At 38.7% G+C, this 16,387-nt stretch overlaps 1 long non-coding RNA gene across 2 annotated transcripts in view; it reads left to right on the top strand.

Annotated features, from left to right (window-relative positions):
• Positions 1-16,387, top strand: part of LOC111771643 (uncharacterized) — a 642,377-nt gene that overhangs the window by 562,180 nt on the left and 63,810 nt on the right. Inside the window, exons 3-4 of one of the 2 annotated variants that reach the window (XR_011435061.1) lie at positions 478-518; positions 2,650-2,769. The exons of the other annotated variant lie outside the window; for it this stretch is intronic. This is a non-coding gene — a long non-coding RNA (uncharacterized lncRNA). The remainder of the gene's footprint in view (positions 1-477; positions 519-2,649; positions 2,770-16,387) is intronic. 2 annotated transcript variants of the gene reach the window in all.

Raw genomic sequence — 16,387 nt, 5'->3', positions numbered from 1 at the left:
ATATTTAGTGTAGTAGTCAAAATAAAGATTCTTGAAATGATCAAGATTAAAAAGTAAAAATATCTAAGAAATGCTATTATGGGTAAATTAATATGATAGACACAAATGTAGTTATTTGTTCAGCAGAAGCAATAGAGGGTTCTTTAGAATATACTCTCTAGCAAAATTCCTTTTTTAGTTTACTGTCTTATTTTTGAAGCAAATTGAGAAAATACATCTTTTATAACCAGTTTCTAATATATAAGAAAAAAAGGCTGTGGAATTTCAAATTTATCACTGCTTTCTGATAGACTTATAAATTGTTTAAAAATTCTTCATCCTTGGAATCCCTAACTGAATACATTGAAATATTCAGGAAACAGAAACAAAAAGATTCGATACCTAATGTAATTATATTACCAACAATTTACAGAAAATCATGTCTTTCTCTGAACACTTTAACTCTGAAAAATTTATTTTTCTTTTTAAATTTTCCAGTAGATCAACAAATAGCAGTTGACAAAAATCAGTGTTAAAAGGTAACTTTTTTCTTCACAGAATGTTTAAAATGGTGAAAATATTAATGTATAAATATTATGTCTTTATTTCCCTTTTAGAAATAGTTTTCTGCTAAAATGAATGAAAACATTTGGTACTAAGTACTTCAGCAGTTGGCAAGCCAATATTGCTCTGTTTGTTTTCCAATAATTAAGACTAGGCATTCAGATGATTTCTATTACAATTTCTCTTCCTGGGGTTAACAAAAACCACTTTGTTTATAAAGTCAAATACTGAGGTTTCTTTTCAACCTGGGTATTGACTTTCTCCTTTGTCTGATGGAGAGCAGTAACTTCTACATCGCAGAAAAAATACCAAGCATGGGATAATCAAACTGAAAAATTGCTGTGCTTGTTCTTTATTTATTGACCATCAGAGTCCAGTCAAAATTCCAATTAAAGTACAAAAGAAAAGGAAAAATTAAGAATAGATCAGCAAATACATGAAACTTCTCATGAGATCTAAATAGATTTGGTTCTGGTATCTTGTGCTTAACCATTTGTGAAAAATATATGTTACCTTCTTACCCAACCTAATGAACATGTTTCATTTTGAAGAATGATTATATCTTAAACTCAATTAACATTGGCAATTTCCAACTGAAATCGTCCATGCCCACAATACATGTCCTTTCAGGTGGCAGACATGCTGATAATTTACTTTGTTTTTTTAAAATTAAGACAGTTAGTACCAAGGACACAGGAGGACTAAATAGAAACTCTTGGTGCAAAATTTTTATTTTTTTCAGGGAACATAGTTTACCAAAAACCATCAGACATTTTGCAACCTTAAGCTGGGTAACAATCACATAGTAAGAGTGAGAGAATTAATATTCATGAAACACCAGGCCCTGTGCTGGAAACTGGGAAATAGATATAGATATAGATATAGATAAAGATTATATAAAATATATATGAGATAGAGAGAGAGAGAGAGAGAGAGAGAGAAACAGAGAGATCTCATCACATTTCTTTTAATCTCCACAATCCTCTGTCACAGAAATTGCTATTTTCATTGCACAGGCAAGAAAACTGAGGTTCTGAGAATTCAGTAAGTTATGGAGCTAAGATTTAACTTAATTCTCTTGCAAGAGTTAGGGGTTCAGTGTGTAGCAAATTAGATCAGAGGCTAAGGGATCGGATTCACATGGGGGCTTTATCCATGGGAAACATTGTAAAGTAGGCTGTGACTCTATTCATACTAACCTAAGTCTCAAAAGGAAATTGAGACAAATTTTAGCTCCATACCCCACTAAGTTTTCAAAACTGACCAGCACACCTTCTGATCTTTGAAGGTACATTCCTATATATGTGTCTTTGTGGGCATGTGTTGATCTCTTTTAATGCAACAAAGTATTTCATTAACTGTAAGTAAAGCATGCACAAGGAAAATGAAGTGATTGGGATAAGAATCAGGTAATATTTCTAAATGTTTAATTCATTTACTTTAATTGAAGATGTTATATCTTTGTATTACTTGGATTCAATTCATGAATTGAATTCAAACATTTCTTTAAGGTAAAAAAATATATTTTCTAAAGTATCCAGATAATAGTGTGGTAAAGGTTTTTTAAAAGTTATAATTATCTAAATAACTTTCTTCATTCACTGCTGTTTACACACATTAGAGTAGATTATATTATAAGCATACAATTCCACTTATAAATTATTATTTATTTTATGGCCTTTCTCAAAACACATAATTCTAAATACCAACTTTACAGGCAGAACTGCTTCAATACTAGTTACACTTTGATATTTTAAATGTCAGAAGCCCATCTTTGATGAGAGCTTAAGAATTCTAAAACAGCATGCACATTTATAAAAAAAGAAAAAATCAGTATGCAAACTCATGTCAATATTTTATTCTACTGCATACAAAGTGGCTATTGTTAAAAATGGTAAGTTGAAAAATATCTCGCCAGTATCCTTTTCAAACCTATAATGTCCTAGTGAATTTAACTATAATATATTTAAGCTACTGAAGACTCATTTATGCCCAGACATGAAAAGAATATTAATGTAGCACTGGAAGGTTGAATATGAGCATCAGAATGATGTTCTTTTCTTGTAGACATTATATCATATGAACAGATGGCTTGCTTTTTTGCAGAAGAAATTTTCTATTGCCACACAAAATACTCATGCTATAGCCAAATATGCATTGGACTGTGAGTGAGGAGACCTGGTTTTTACTTCAAGCTTTTTCATCATTCTACCTGTGTGACTTGAGGTAAGTCAGCTTCAGAAACAAGAAATTTGGGAGGTGTGGATAACAACACATTAGAAGATTATTAAATCAATTAAGTGGACCATAATGAACAATTTTTAGAGAAATAAATAAGAATGCAGTGAAGTAGAAAATATTTGTGTCCCACAGATAGCAAGTATTTATACTCTGTGAAAGTTCTGTTTCAGTTATATAGATGTCTCGTGGCTTGCCATAGAGTGTAGGATCAACCCTTCTCAAAAAAAAAGAATTGTTTCAAGTGTTGAGACACCAAGAAGATATGTGAAAAGGTTTCTTACTCATATAATGAGGTTTTCTGCGAGTAGTATGGCAGGCACCCAAGTGGGTCCAAAATGGCTTGAATGAAGAAAGGAACAGGTGGTTTTGTTTTTCATTGTGATTTGAGGGTGGGACTAGAATAAGGGTTCCTGGGGCTTGAGCGATTTGCACTTCCCTTGGCACCAAAGGAGAGGATATGCATGCTTTCTTATCAGCCTTCCTAGATTTGGGGAAGAAGAGAAAAAGGGAGTGGTTGGGCTTTAAAGTTTTCATGGTCAAACATGAAAATGGTCAGAATCTTTGTTACAACAGACACATATGTGTAGACCTGGTCACTTCTTATTGAGAAGTGCAATCAAAAAAGTATAGCTTCTACTCTTGTGCAGTTTTTACCATTTAATATTAAGGAAAATAACGCTGTGTAGGGGAGGAGGACATTTCCTCTCCCGAAATGGGGGTTCGTCTAGCCGGAGAACGAATTAAATTCACATGAGACAGAATAGCAAGAGAAAATTAAACAAAGCTTTATGAGGAACCATGGCCCGGGGCCTTTCTTCCCGAAGGAAGAAAGGGCACCGAAGAAGTGGGGCCCACGTAGTGGTTATATAGCCCCCAAACGGGGTGTTTCACATGTGATTGAAAAGTCCCTTTTACAATAGTCACGAGGCTGCTCTGTCAGCACAGCGCTTGATGGAAATGGCAGATAGGTCTGCTGTCTCAGTGAGTGCCACAGGGTGGCAGGTGTGTTGCCTCGGGCTGGGGGGGGGTCACAGATAAGCGCCGCAATCGGTTCCCAGCCTAAAGAAAGATGCTTAATCTTTAAGGAGATGCCAGCGTTGGGAGGGGGAGGGAAGTCAGTTACAGGAGGTTACCAGACTAGCACAATAAAATGCAGATTTTAAGTCCTTGCCTTTGGTATTGATTAAGAGTTTTTGGAGAGTAGGTCATCTCCTTTCTTCTTCCTAGTACAGAGAGGGAGGCAGCTTTTACAGATAGAGATTTACCTTACAAATGTAAGTGTGTCCTAAGGAAGGGCAAGTTCCATTCCTCAGAGCCTCCTTCCCTGTCCCAGTTTATCAAAAGCAATCAGCCTCAAATAATCCTGATGCCAAAGAGACATATCTTGGGGTGGCCAATTCCAGGTCCCCACAGTCCCGCCTTTGAAACTTTTTAAAGTTTCACAGTCCAGAAGCTGAGTGGTAGATTGTTTCATCTCACTGAACACATTTCTTAGTCCTGTTAATAGATCAGTCCAGTTAAAGTCATTTTAGAAGGCGGCGACGCAGGTGGGCTCCCAAAGTTAGGCCTATATTTTGGAAGCAAGCAATCAGGTATTTAATAAGTATTTCTACGGAAATAAAAGAAAAACAAGGTTAATGGTTGGAGCAAATTATAAACTAGTTCCCGAGTCCAGCATGCAGTCAGTCAAGAAGACTTCTAGATGTCAGAGTGAAGCATCTTTAGCAGCTTGAAATGTCTCTGGTGATGTCATCGGGCATTCAGGTATCTTTCTGAGTGGCTTACAGCTTACACAGCAACAGACAGGAATCTCTCAAGTTTCTATCAAGCCGTTCAGCTTCAGTTTGCAAGGCTTCAGGAAAAAGAGCAGGTTCAATTCTCAATGATTCCAAATGAAAATGAGGTAAAAAAATTGAAAACATTAGTTTGGAGATTTGTAACCAGATATTTCAGTAGAATAATTCAGGATCCAATCCAGTTCACAGGTAGAAAAAAAAAACTCAAAGACAATTAACAAACTAGGATCCAACATACACAAATGTGTATTATAGTTTTTCACTGAAACATAGTTCTTCTCTCTAAAATCACCCTCATTTTTTTACCAAAGATAGCAAAATTAAGACTAATTGGTTTGCAAAATAAGTTTAGTTTCAAGAAACTTGGCCCAATTATTTACAGAAGTGCAGCAAGAATAGCAGTTGATCATATAGGCTCTTAAATTTGCTTTGCTGGAATTTTTTTATGAGGAATCTCAGATTGAACTGTAAAGGCCTCTCGAGGCCAGAAAAGCCAAGCCAAGGACTTGCTGTCAGGTTTTGCCTGCAGTACCTACAGATTTGGGTGGACTCCTCTCTTCTTGAGGTCCCCCAAAATATTCCGAGGTTCCTTACATCTGACAGATAATCAAGCTTCCTTGCTTACCAGGTAAGATTGCCAGAATCTCTGTAAACAAGGTACCAGGCCCATATTTCCAAGTGGCTTATTTCCAGAAAGTCAACCTTATTCCTCAAAGGCAGTATTGTCATATCCGAGTCTGTATGTTTCTCTCAAATATGACATTCCAGTCAAAGCCTTGGTAATACAACCAATGTGTCCTGTTATAAGGAGAACAGATTCTTATTGAACTTATGCAAACAACTATATTGCCATGAAATAACCATACTCACAAAGAGTTTCCAAATTCTGGAGGGATCAGGTAGGGAGAAAAAGATAAATGTTTCAGTTTTGCTCAAAAAGGTATAATTTCACCAAATTGCTAAGTCATAGTTAGCACAAGAAAAAAGAGAAAAAGATTTTCTTGAATCTGAGAAAACAAAGCAAAACATCAAAAAATCAACAATATTTCAAATGAAAGTCGTAAAAAAAAATATAATCATCCTCAGTTCATTCAGTCCTGCATAACCGGTTCTTGATCTTAATCTTCCGTTAGCAGTTTTATGGGGTCATCAGTTTCTCCATGAGATTTCTGTAATTTCTTATCCAGAGTTCAGTTCTATGATCTGAAAGTTTGTCAGAAACCTGTATTCCAGAGTAAGTGTCAGAGTCCTTTCCATGAATTCCTCTGAAGATGAGACATATTTGCAAAAGCAAAAAGCAGAGTAAAACAACCAACCGTAAACAACAAAAGTCTTAAAAATGACAATTGACAGAGAAACTTGGTTATTTCTGTGATATACAACAACTTCAAGATAACAATTGGAATTACAACCGATAACCAGGACAAATCAAAATTTTAGGAATGCTATATAATTTTAAGACACCTATATTAATAACATTCACCCACATAATACCACCTAAGAAAGTTTATCATCACTTATTTGACAATGCTTCCCATGTAATTTAACAGACCAATAAGCCTAATTAGTTTAGAATTTTCCACCTTATAGGAAGAGAGAGCAAATTTCTCTGTGAAGTCCCAGTGGCCCTCTGAAAATCCCCAGAGAAATTCTCTTCCTTCATCCAGGTCAAAAGAAAGCCTTTATTCAGGACTTTTGAATATTTTTGAGGGAGAAGCTTGTCAAAAATATCAAAAGGTTTTAAACACTTCTTCAGATAGGCAACAACACTCATTGTGAAACAATGCTCAGGTATATACTCAAAATGACAACAAATAGTCAAGGGTAAATAGCTGAAACAGTCAAATCTTAAGAGACCTCTTTCTGAAGATGGGAAAATCATTTTAACAAAACAGATTTTCTGTCTTTTAGGTAGACTTAGAGCAGGCCGAAAAGTTCAAGAAAATTATCCTTTTGAGCGAGAAAGCCAAATTCTAATTTTTGTATCAGTTTACTTTTTCATATTAAAACCCATTTATTTAATTAGATTCATTTCAATCTTAACCAACTTGACCAGGTACAAAACTCTTTTCAGAATTTCTATAACTTTGTTTTACATTCAGAATTTGTTCCATGCTTTCTTTCTTACTTTCTAGTACTTTAGGACAAATTTATCTTTCTTAACCAATCAAACAAATATTTGCATTCTTTATACCCTCTTTACTGAAAACATACATTTTAACTTTCCTTGAATACAGAAACATTTTCCTTATTAATTTCCAGTAGCTTTAATTACGTATGTTAATTAGAACTTTTAATCCTTACAGACCGTAGTAAAAAAACTAAAAACTAAGCAATTACGAATTGTCTTTTATATCAACATTCTAAACACTTTTCCTAATTTCTAGAAGCATGCCACTTTACAATAAACACAAGGCATACTTTCTGATAGACCCAAACGCTTTTAGCCTTTTTGCAATAAGAAGCCAAAAGTAGATAAACTTACATTTAATAATTAATGTCTAATATCTTATTTGGAAATAATCTAGGTACTCAACAAATTTTATCATTCACTTAAATTAACCTAGCAAAATTTCAAAGTTTCAAGTTACCAAAGATTTTGGAAGTTATTTTAAATACACATACCATAAACTATAATTATTGCTAAAAAAAGTTATCTATAAACTCTTATTTCATTTATATCTAAATCATTTGTTCCCAACAATGATGTTTAGATTACGCACAAAAACTTTGAGACATTAGACAAACAGCTATCATTTAAAGTTATTATGCTGACAAATTTCTAACAGGGATAACATAAGCTCTTGTTTTTCTTCTTTTTAAACTAGTAAACCCAGGCTGCATTATTTGCATCACATGCAGTGCTAACTCTGGAGGACATGTCCAAACATTTAAATCAAACCAACAAACTTAAACTTTCATTAACCAAAGATTAATCCATATCATCTTAACTTAAAAGACATTGGGTTAATTTCTATTGCATTTAGAATTTATGTAAGAGTTTACTTTAATCCAATTAAACAGAGCTCTTAGTTTTGGCCATATCACCCGGGGTAAAAATATCACACACATACTGCCGGTAGCAGAGGGGCCACGCTGAGCACTCAGGGCTCCCGGCACAAGCCCGGACAGAAGCCCAGAGGGCGGGGCGACCCCCAGCTGCCGTTGCCCGCCCCGTGGGACTAGGGATTGCCGGAGATCTCGGAGAGGACCGGGGCAGGGGAACTTTCAAAGGCGGGTCCGGCGATCCGGTGGAGAAGCGCCGGAGCTCCGCCTGGGCAGCAGACAAAACTCTCTGTCTGCCGGTAGCAGAGGGGCCACGCTGAGCATTCAGAGCTCCCGGCAGAGGCCCGGAGAGAAGCCCAGAGGGCGGGGCGACCCCCAGCTGCCGTTGCCCACCAGGTGAGGCTAGGGATTGCCGGAGATCTCGGAGAGGACTGGGGCTGGAGAGAGTTCCAGAGACCCAGCTTAGTAGCCTAGGGGGAAACCCTACAGGCTCACAGAAGCCTTAGGGAAAGCCTCGGCACAGCACCAGTAGAAGGCACCCAGCCGCCAGCCACAAGGCTGGAAGACCCCAGGGCAAAAGCAGCATAGCTAGGTGTACTAACCACAGACTGTAGAAGATGCCAATAGCTCTCCTGCGACCCATAGAGGACAAGTGAGATTTGGTGGGTGCCGACAGCAACCGAGCGACAAATAAAAGTGATCCCACCCCTGGCCGCTGGAAAAGCCCATAACACCGTTGCAGACCCCAAGGAGAGAGCGCATCTAGGTGGGCAACAACAGTAGGCACCTGCAGTCTGAAGCCCCCCGTGACGGCCCCCACGGCAGAGGAGGGAATCCAAAGGGCCACTGTGGCTACGAAGAGGGGCCCAGGCCCAGTTAGCAACTACGGACAGGGTTCCTGGTTGGTGAAGTATAAACAGCTGCTCCCCCCACCACAGCAGCTGAAACAAGTGAAAGGAGCAACTAAACTCTATCTCCATGCGGAGGCACAAATCAACATCATCAAGCAATATGAAAAAATACATCAAATCTCCAGAACAGAAAGAAAGTAACAAATACACAGAAAACAATCCCAAAGAAAATGAGATATATAACCTAAATGATGATGACTTCAAAACAGCCATCATTAAAATACTCACTGAGTTAAGAGAGAATTCTGACCGACAACTCAACGAGTTCAGGAGCTATGTCACAAAAGAGTTTGATACGATAAAGAAGAACCAAACAGAAATACTGGAAATGAAGAACACAATAGAGGAGATTAAGAAAAATCTAGATGCTCTGAACAGTAGGGCCGATAATATGGAGGAAAGAATTAGCAATTTGGAAGATGGCAATATAGAATTGTTGCAGGCAGAGGAGGAGAGAGAAGCAAGACTTAAAAGAAATGAAGAAACTCTCCGAGAATTATCAGACACAATTAGGAGATGCAACGTAAGGATTATAGGTATACCAGAGGGAGAAGAGAAGGAGAAAGGGGCAGAAAACCTATTCAAAGAAATAATGGCTGAGAACTTCCCAAATCTGGTGAGGGAGATGGATCTTCAGGTGACAGAAGCCAATAGATCTCCAAACTTTATCAATGCAAGAAGACCAACTCCACGCCATATAGTAGTGAAGCTAGCAAAAGTCAACGACAAGGAGAAAATATTAAGGACAGCCAGGCAAAAGAAACTAACCTACAAAGGAACCCCCATCAGGCTATCAGCAGATTTCTCAGCAGAAACTTTACAGGCTAGAAGAGAGTGGAATGATATATTCAAAAATCTGAAGGACAAAAACCTACAGCCGAGAATTCTCTACCCAGCGAAAATATCCTTCAAATACGATGGAGAAATAAAAACTTTCCCAGATAAACAAAAATTAAGGGAGTTCATTGCCACAAAACCTCCTCTTCAGGAAATCCTCAGGAAAACCCTCATTCCTGAAAAATCCAAAAAAGGAAAGGGACTACAAAACCAAGAGCAGAGGAGATAAGTAGAAGGACAACAACAGAGAGTAGCAGCTCTACATCAGAACAGATTAAACCATGGGACGAGAAACAAAGGAAACTGAAGAAAACCGGAAAACAAGACACAAAATGGTAGTGGTAGGCCACCACGTCTCAATAATCACTCTAAATGTAAACGGATTGAACTCCCCAATCAAAAGACACAGAGTGGCAGGATGGATCAAAGAACAAGATCCAACAATATGCTGCCTCCAGGAAACACACCTCAGCCCCAAAGACAAACACAGACTCAGAGTGAAGGGATGGAGAACAATACTCCAAGCTAATAATGAACAAAAGAAAGCAGGTGTCGCTATACTAATATCAGACAAGGTAGATTTCAAAGCAAAACAGATAAAGAAAGACAAAGAGGGACAGTATATAATGATAAAAGGGACTCTCCACCAAGAAGACATAACACTTATAAATATATACGCACCCAACACAGGAGCACCAAAATTTGTAAAGCAACTCTTAATAGATCTAAAAGAAGACATCAACAACAATACAATAATAGTAGGGGACCTCAACACACCATTAACACCAATGGACAGAACATCCAGACAGAAAATCAACAAGGAAATAATAGAATTAAATGAAAAATTAGACCAGATGGACTTAATAGATATATATAGAACACTTCATCCAAAAACAGCAGGTTACACATTCTTCTCAAGTGCACATGGAACATTCTCAAGGATTGACCATATTTTGGGAACCAAAGCAAACATCAATAAATACAAGAGAGTTGAAATAATATCAAGCATCTTTTCTGATCATAACGCTATTAAACTAGAAATCAACTACAAGAAAAAAGCAGAGAAAGGTGCAAAAATGTGGAGACTAAACAACACGCTTCTCAACAAACAATGGATCATTGAAGAAATTAAAGAAGAAATCAAATATTATCTGGAGACAAATGAAAATGAGAACACGACATACCAAATCATTTGGGATGCAGCAAAAGCAGTCCTAAGAGGGAAATTCATCGCAATACAGGCTCACCTCACTAAACAAGAAAAAGCTCACGTAAGCAACCTCAAACGACACCTAACAGAACTAGAAAAAGAAGAACAAACAAGGCCCAGAGTCAGTAGAAGGAGGGAAATAATAAAAATAAGAGCAGAAATAAACGATATTGAAACAAAAAAGACAATAGAAAGGATCAATGAAACAAAGAGTTGGTTCTTCGAAAGAATTAACAAAATTGACAAACCCCTAGCCAGACTCACCAAGAAAAGAAGAGAGAAATCGCAAATTAATAAAATCAGGAATGACAGAGGAGAAATCACAACAGATACCAATGAAATACAAGAGATCATAAGAGAATACTATGAAAAACTATATGCCAACAAATTGAACAACCTGGAAGAAATGGACAAATTCCTAGACTCCTACAATCTCCCCAAACTGAATCAGGAAGAAATGGAGAATCTGAATAGACCAATCACAAGTAAGGAAATAGAAACGGTAATCAAAAACCTCCCCAAAAACAAGAGTCCAGGACCAGACGGCTTCTCTGGAGAATTCTACCAAACATTCAAAGAAGACTTAATACCTATTCTCCTCAAACTGTTCCAGCAAATTGAGAAAGATGGAGAACTCCCTAACACATTCTATGAAGCCAACATCACTCTGATCCCCAAACCTGACAAGGACAACACAAAGAAGGAGAACTACAGGCCGATATCACTGATGAACATAGATGCAAAAATCCTCAACAAAATTTTGGCAAACCGATTACAGCAATACATCAAAAAGATTATACACCATGATCAAGTGGGATTTATACCAGGGACACAGGGATGGTTCAACATCCGCAAGTCAATCAACGTGATACACTACATTAACAAAATGAAAACCAAAAACCACATGATCATCTCAATAGATGCAGAGAAAGCATTCGACAAGATCCAACACCCATTTATGATAAAAACCCTCAGTAAAATGGGTATAGAAGGAAAGTACCTCAACATAATAAAGGCCATATATGATAGACCCACAGCCAACATCATACTCAATGGACAAAAGCTGAAAGCCATCCCTCTGAGGACAGGAACAAGACAAGGGTGCCCACTTTCACCACTCCTATTCAACATAGTTCTGGAGGTGCTGGCCAGAGCAATTCGGCAGGAAAAAGAAATAAAAGGAATCCAAATAGGTAACGAAGAAGTAAAACTCTCGTTGTTTGCAGACGACATGATCTTATACATAGAAAACCCCAAAGAATCCACAGAAAAACTATTAGAAATAATCAACAACTACAGCAAAGTAGCAGGGTATAAAATTAACGTGCATAAATCAGTAGCATTTCTATACACTAACAATAAACTAACAGAAAAAGAACTCAAGAACTCTATCCCATTCACAATAGCAACGAAAAGAATAAAATACCTTGGGATAAACTTAACCAAGGAAGTGAAGGATCTATACAATGAAAACTACAAGACTCTCTTGAAAGAAATAGGCGATGACATAAAGAGATGGAAAGACATCCCTTGCACATGGATCGGAAGAATAAACATAGTTAAAATGTCCATACTACCTAAAGCAATATACAGATTCAATGCTATCCCAATCAGAATCCCAAGAACATTCTTCACAGAAATTGAACAAACAATCCTAAAATTCATATGGGGCAACAAAAGACCGCGAATTGCTAAAGCAATCCTGAGCAAGAAAAACAAAGCCGGCGGAATCACAATCCCCGATTTCAAAACATACTACAAAGCTACAGTGATCAAAACAGCATGGTACTGGTACAAAAACAGGTCCACAGATCAATGGAACAGAATTGAAAGCCCAGAGATAAAACCACACATCTACGGACAGCTAATCTTCGACAAAGGAGCAGAGGGCCTACAATGGAGAAAAGAAAGTCTCTTCAACAAATGGTGCTGGGAAAACTGGACAGCCACATGCAAAAGATTGAAAATTGACCATTCTTTTTCTCCACACACCAAAATAAACTCAAAATGGATCAAAGACCTAAAGATTAGGCCTGAGACAATAAGTCTTTTGGAAGAGAATATAGGCAGTACACTCTTTGACATCAGTTTCAAAAGAATCTTTTCGGACACTGTAACTCCTCAGTTGAGGGAAACAATAGAAAGAATAAACAAATGGGACTTCATCAGACTAAAGAGCTTCTTCAAGGCAAGGGAAAACAGGATTGAAACAAAAAAACAGCTCACTAATTGGGAAAAAATATTTACAAGCCACTTATCCGACAAAGGGTTAATCTCCATAATATACAAAGAACTCACACTGCTTAACAACAAAAAAACAAACAACCCGATCAAAAAATGGGCAGAGGACATGAACAGACATTTCTCAAAAGAAGATATGAATATGGCCAATAGACACATGAAAAGATGTTCATCATCGCTAATCATCAGGGAAATGCAAATCAAAACTACACTAAGATATCACCTTACCCCCGTTAGATTGGCAAAAACATCCAAAACCAAGAACGACAAATGTTGGAGGGGTTGTGGAGAAAGAGGAACCCTCATACACTGTTGGTGGGAATGCAAACTGGTACAGCCACTATGGAAAACAGTATGGAGATTTCTCAAAAAGTTAAAAATAGAAATACCCTATGACCCAGCCATCCCATTACTGGGTATCTATCCTAAGAACCTGATATCAGATATCTCAAGAGTCCGTTGCACCCCTATGTTCATTGCAGCATTATTTACAATAGCCAAGACGTGGAACCAGCCTACATGCCCAGAAACTAATGATTGGATAAAGAAGATGTGGTATATATACACAATGGAATACTACTCAGCCATAAAAAAAGACGAAATTGGCCCATTCACAACAATGTGGATGGACCTCGAGGGTATTATGTTAAGCGAAATAAGTCAGTCAGAGAAAGACGAACTCTATATGACTCCACTCATAGGTGGAAATTAGTATATTGAGAAGGAGATCTGATTGGTGGTTACCAGGGAAAAGGGGGGGTGGGGGGAGGGTACGGAGGGGGAAGTGGTGTACCCACAACATGACTAACAAAAATGTACAACTGAAATCTCACAAGGTTGTAATCTATCATAACATTAATAAAAAAAAAAAAAAAAAAAAAAAAAAAAAAAAAAATATCACACACATATAGACACACAGACACAGAGCCTTCACTCTTATTGTTTTAAAATCACTCCATGAATCAGGTACAATACAAAGCTCCCTAGTTATGAATCCGAATTTTGTTCTGAGCCTTTTTACTAATATTTCTGGAGAAGACACTCAAGGTGCTAGATTTTTTTTTTTCTCAGCAAGGGCACGCTTATGACCTTTCCTCTCTTTTTTTTTTTTTTTTTTTCAGTCTTAGGAATTAGTGATGGGCTAGATAGCAGTTCCTGGAGAGGGGAGATGATAATCCTTTTTGAGATAAAGGAACTAGGTGGAGTCCGAACTGCCTCTAGAGCTGTATTTCCAGTCTTGCAAGGATTTTCTAAGGACAGTTGCTCTTGATTTTCCCAGAATCTGGGTTGTAACGCAAATTACATTCCAGGTTGATCTACCTGTCCAACTGCATCACAAAGGCACAGAGAAACTCCTCAAGTTTTCTCCAAGCTGGAGTTTCTGGGGCATAACCCATTCCAACTAGTTAAAATGCACCCAGGGGTGAGTCTCCGGGGATGCTTGAGGCATTCCCCATGGTAGTAAAGCTGGTGTCCGACTGACAAGGCCAGAGAAAGGGTGCAAAGGCGCCTGACTGCAGGCATCAACATAGTTATAAGATCTAGTCAAATCCCACTTAGCCCAGGGCACTTAGTCCCTGAGCCAGCACAGGTGAGCCAGGCAGGGAAGCAAGAGGCAAAGGCCTGGAGAACAAAGGAAAAGGGATCAGGCCTCACCCTCATGGCCTCTTCCCCAAGGGTTATCGAGATAGAGGTCACACAGCAGTTCCTGTGCTGGGGCACACAACGCCATCAGGACAGTTCACAGAATAAATCACAGGTCTCCTATCGTCATAACCAACTCAGTAGGCCACCTAAAATGCTTAACGAGTCAATCGCCAAGAGAGGGCTCCCCACGTGGTCGCCGGGGTGATCAGGCCCAGAAACCAGAGTGTGGGCTCCCAGACGTGGAGCCTTTGACACTTTAAAGATTTTTTTGTTTCTCAATTGCAAAGCTCAAAAGGAGCCCAAAAATGGTCACTGTCACTTTAAGAGAGAGGAAAGAAAAGGGTCCATTACCTTGAAAATCTTCTGAACCTGGGGCATCGTCCTACTTGTTCTGCCTGTGGGGTTCTATAGCAAGGGACAATGGGGGCTCCTTCTGCCTTGCATACCTTGTATACCTTCCCTATTATGCCTGGCAGTCATAAGTGCCAGGCGAATTGTCCCAAAGATAAAAGAACAGAGAAAAACAGTGAGGAATTTTTCGCCGGTCTGGGGGACATTCTACCCAATTGCATCCTGGAGCAATTCTCCCAAGAAGGGGTTCCCATACTCAACCAAAGGTTAGAGTTTGGTACTTTCCTTGAACTGGAGTCCCAATTGGGACTTTTCCCGCAGTTCAGAGCATGGTCAGGTGCCAGAGGAAGGGATCCCAATCCAGCCTTAGGAAAAGAAACCTCTCATGGGAGTCTTGGAGATTGGCGGCTGTCCTAATGACTTAAGTGGCTGACCCGTGCCCACGTAAAATTTGTCTATCAGAGATAGAGTCAGGAAGGAATGGATTAATTCATTTTCCATCACCCTCAGGTTTAAGGTACTGATTCTCTTCAGGCTGAATGCCACAATTTGCCCCATAGAGTAGCCATGGGCAGCAAACGTGGATTCATACAGCTGTCTGAGAAAGTTCCCGATGGAGCAATGAATTTAGATCCATCCTTGAAAAAGAGAAAGGCACAAGGAAAACTATAACTTCTGCTCACAAGCTGGTGAAGCAAGCGGGTTCAGCAAGCCAAGGAGTCAAAAGAAAGACTTCCTGGACTTAAGGCCTGGAAGTAGCGCTCCTCTATTCAGAGAACAGTGTGGGGACAGGGCCTATGGGCAGTGAAGAAGCACAGCATGGCGACAGGGCCCATGGCCAGGACTTAACAAGTCTTAGTCTTATTGCATAAGGAAGCATTCCCAGAAAGACGTTTTAAAACATACTCAGGCAAAGTTGATCTAACCTCTTCATAAAAAGAAAATCAGCTCAAGCATTCCAACCTTTATAATCTTATCAACACTTAGACCTTTATATTTCACCAATTCAATTATAACCTGAGTCAGGGTTTAAACCTAGTTACCATTTTCTGTGTTTCCTTTTTAATTTGGCTTTTTTTCATAGATACCAATAAAAACTATGATGAGAGCTCTCACAATTTTTTTCCCCAATTTAGAAGTTTTCCGAATTTAAATGATCCATCGTCTGGCCGATTTGACGAGTAGGATCTTAACAGCGACTCAACCAAAGCTTAGCCAAGGACAAAGAGGTGTCCCCAAAAGAGATCCAGAAAATTCACTCCCAAAAATAGCCTAAGAAAGTAAAGGCAAGCAACAAAGGTTGAGACGACAAAGGCCCCTTATGCAATTGGGACCTCTTATGACAAACTTCCCCCGAGAGCTTACACAGCCGGACAAAGAGTGTCCCGGAACCCAGTCTACTCGACTGGCTGCCAAGATGCGTGCTGGTACATGCATCCTCCAATGGCGCAGACCAGAAAGGTCACAAAACCAAGCTCTCAAGACGTAGAACAAGACAAAAAGCCCAGACAACAGGCTTATAGAGATGCCTGTGTCTTATGACAAACAAAAAGACAGAGACAAGGAAAAGTCTATCTCTGGGAGGAAAAGGATCTACAACCAGT

The sequence above is a fragment of the Equus caballus genome, chromosome X (genome assembly GCF_041296265.1).
Source record: "Equus caballus isolate H_3958 breed thoroughbred chromosome X, TB-T2T, whole genome shotgun sequence".
In the NCBI taxonomy this organism is placed as follows: domain Eukaryota; kingdom Metazoa; phylum Chordata; class Mammalia; order Perissodactyla; family Equidae; genus Equus; species Equus caballus.
This window is presented reverse-complemented; position numbering and strand designations above follow the sequence as displayed.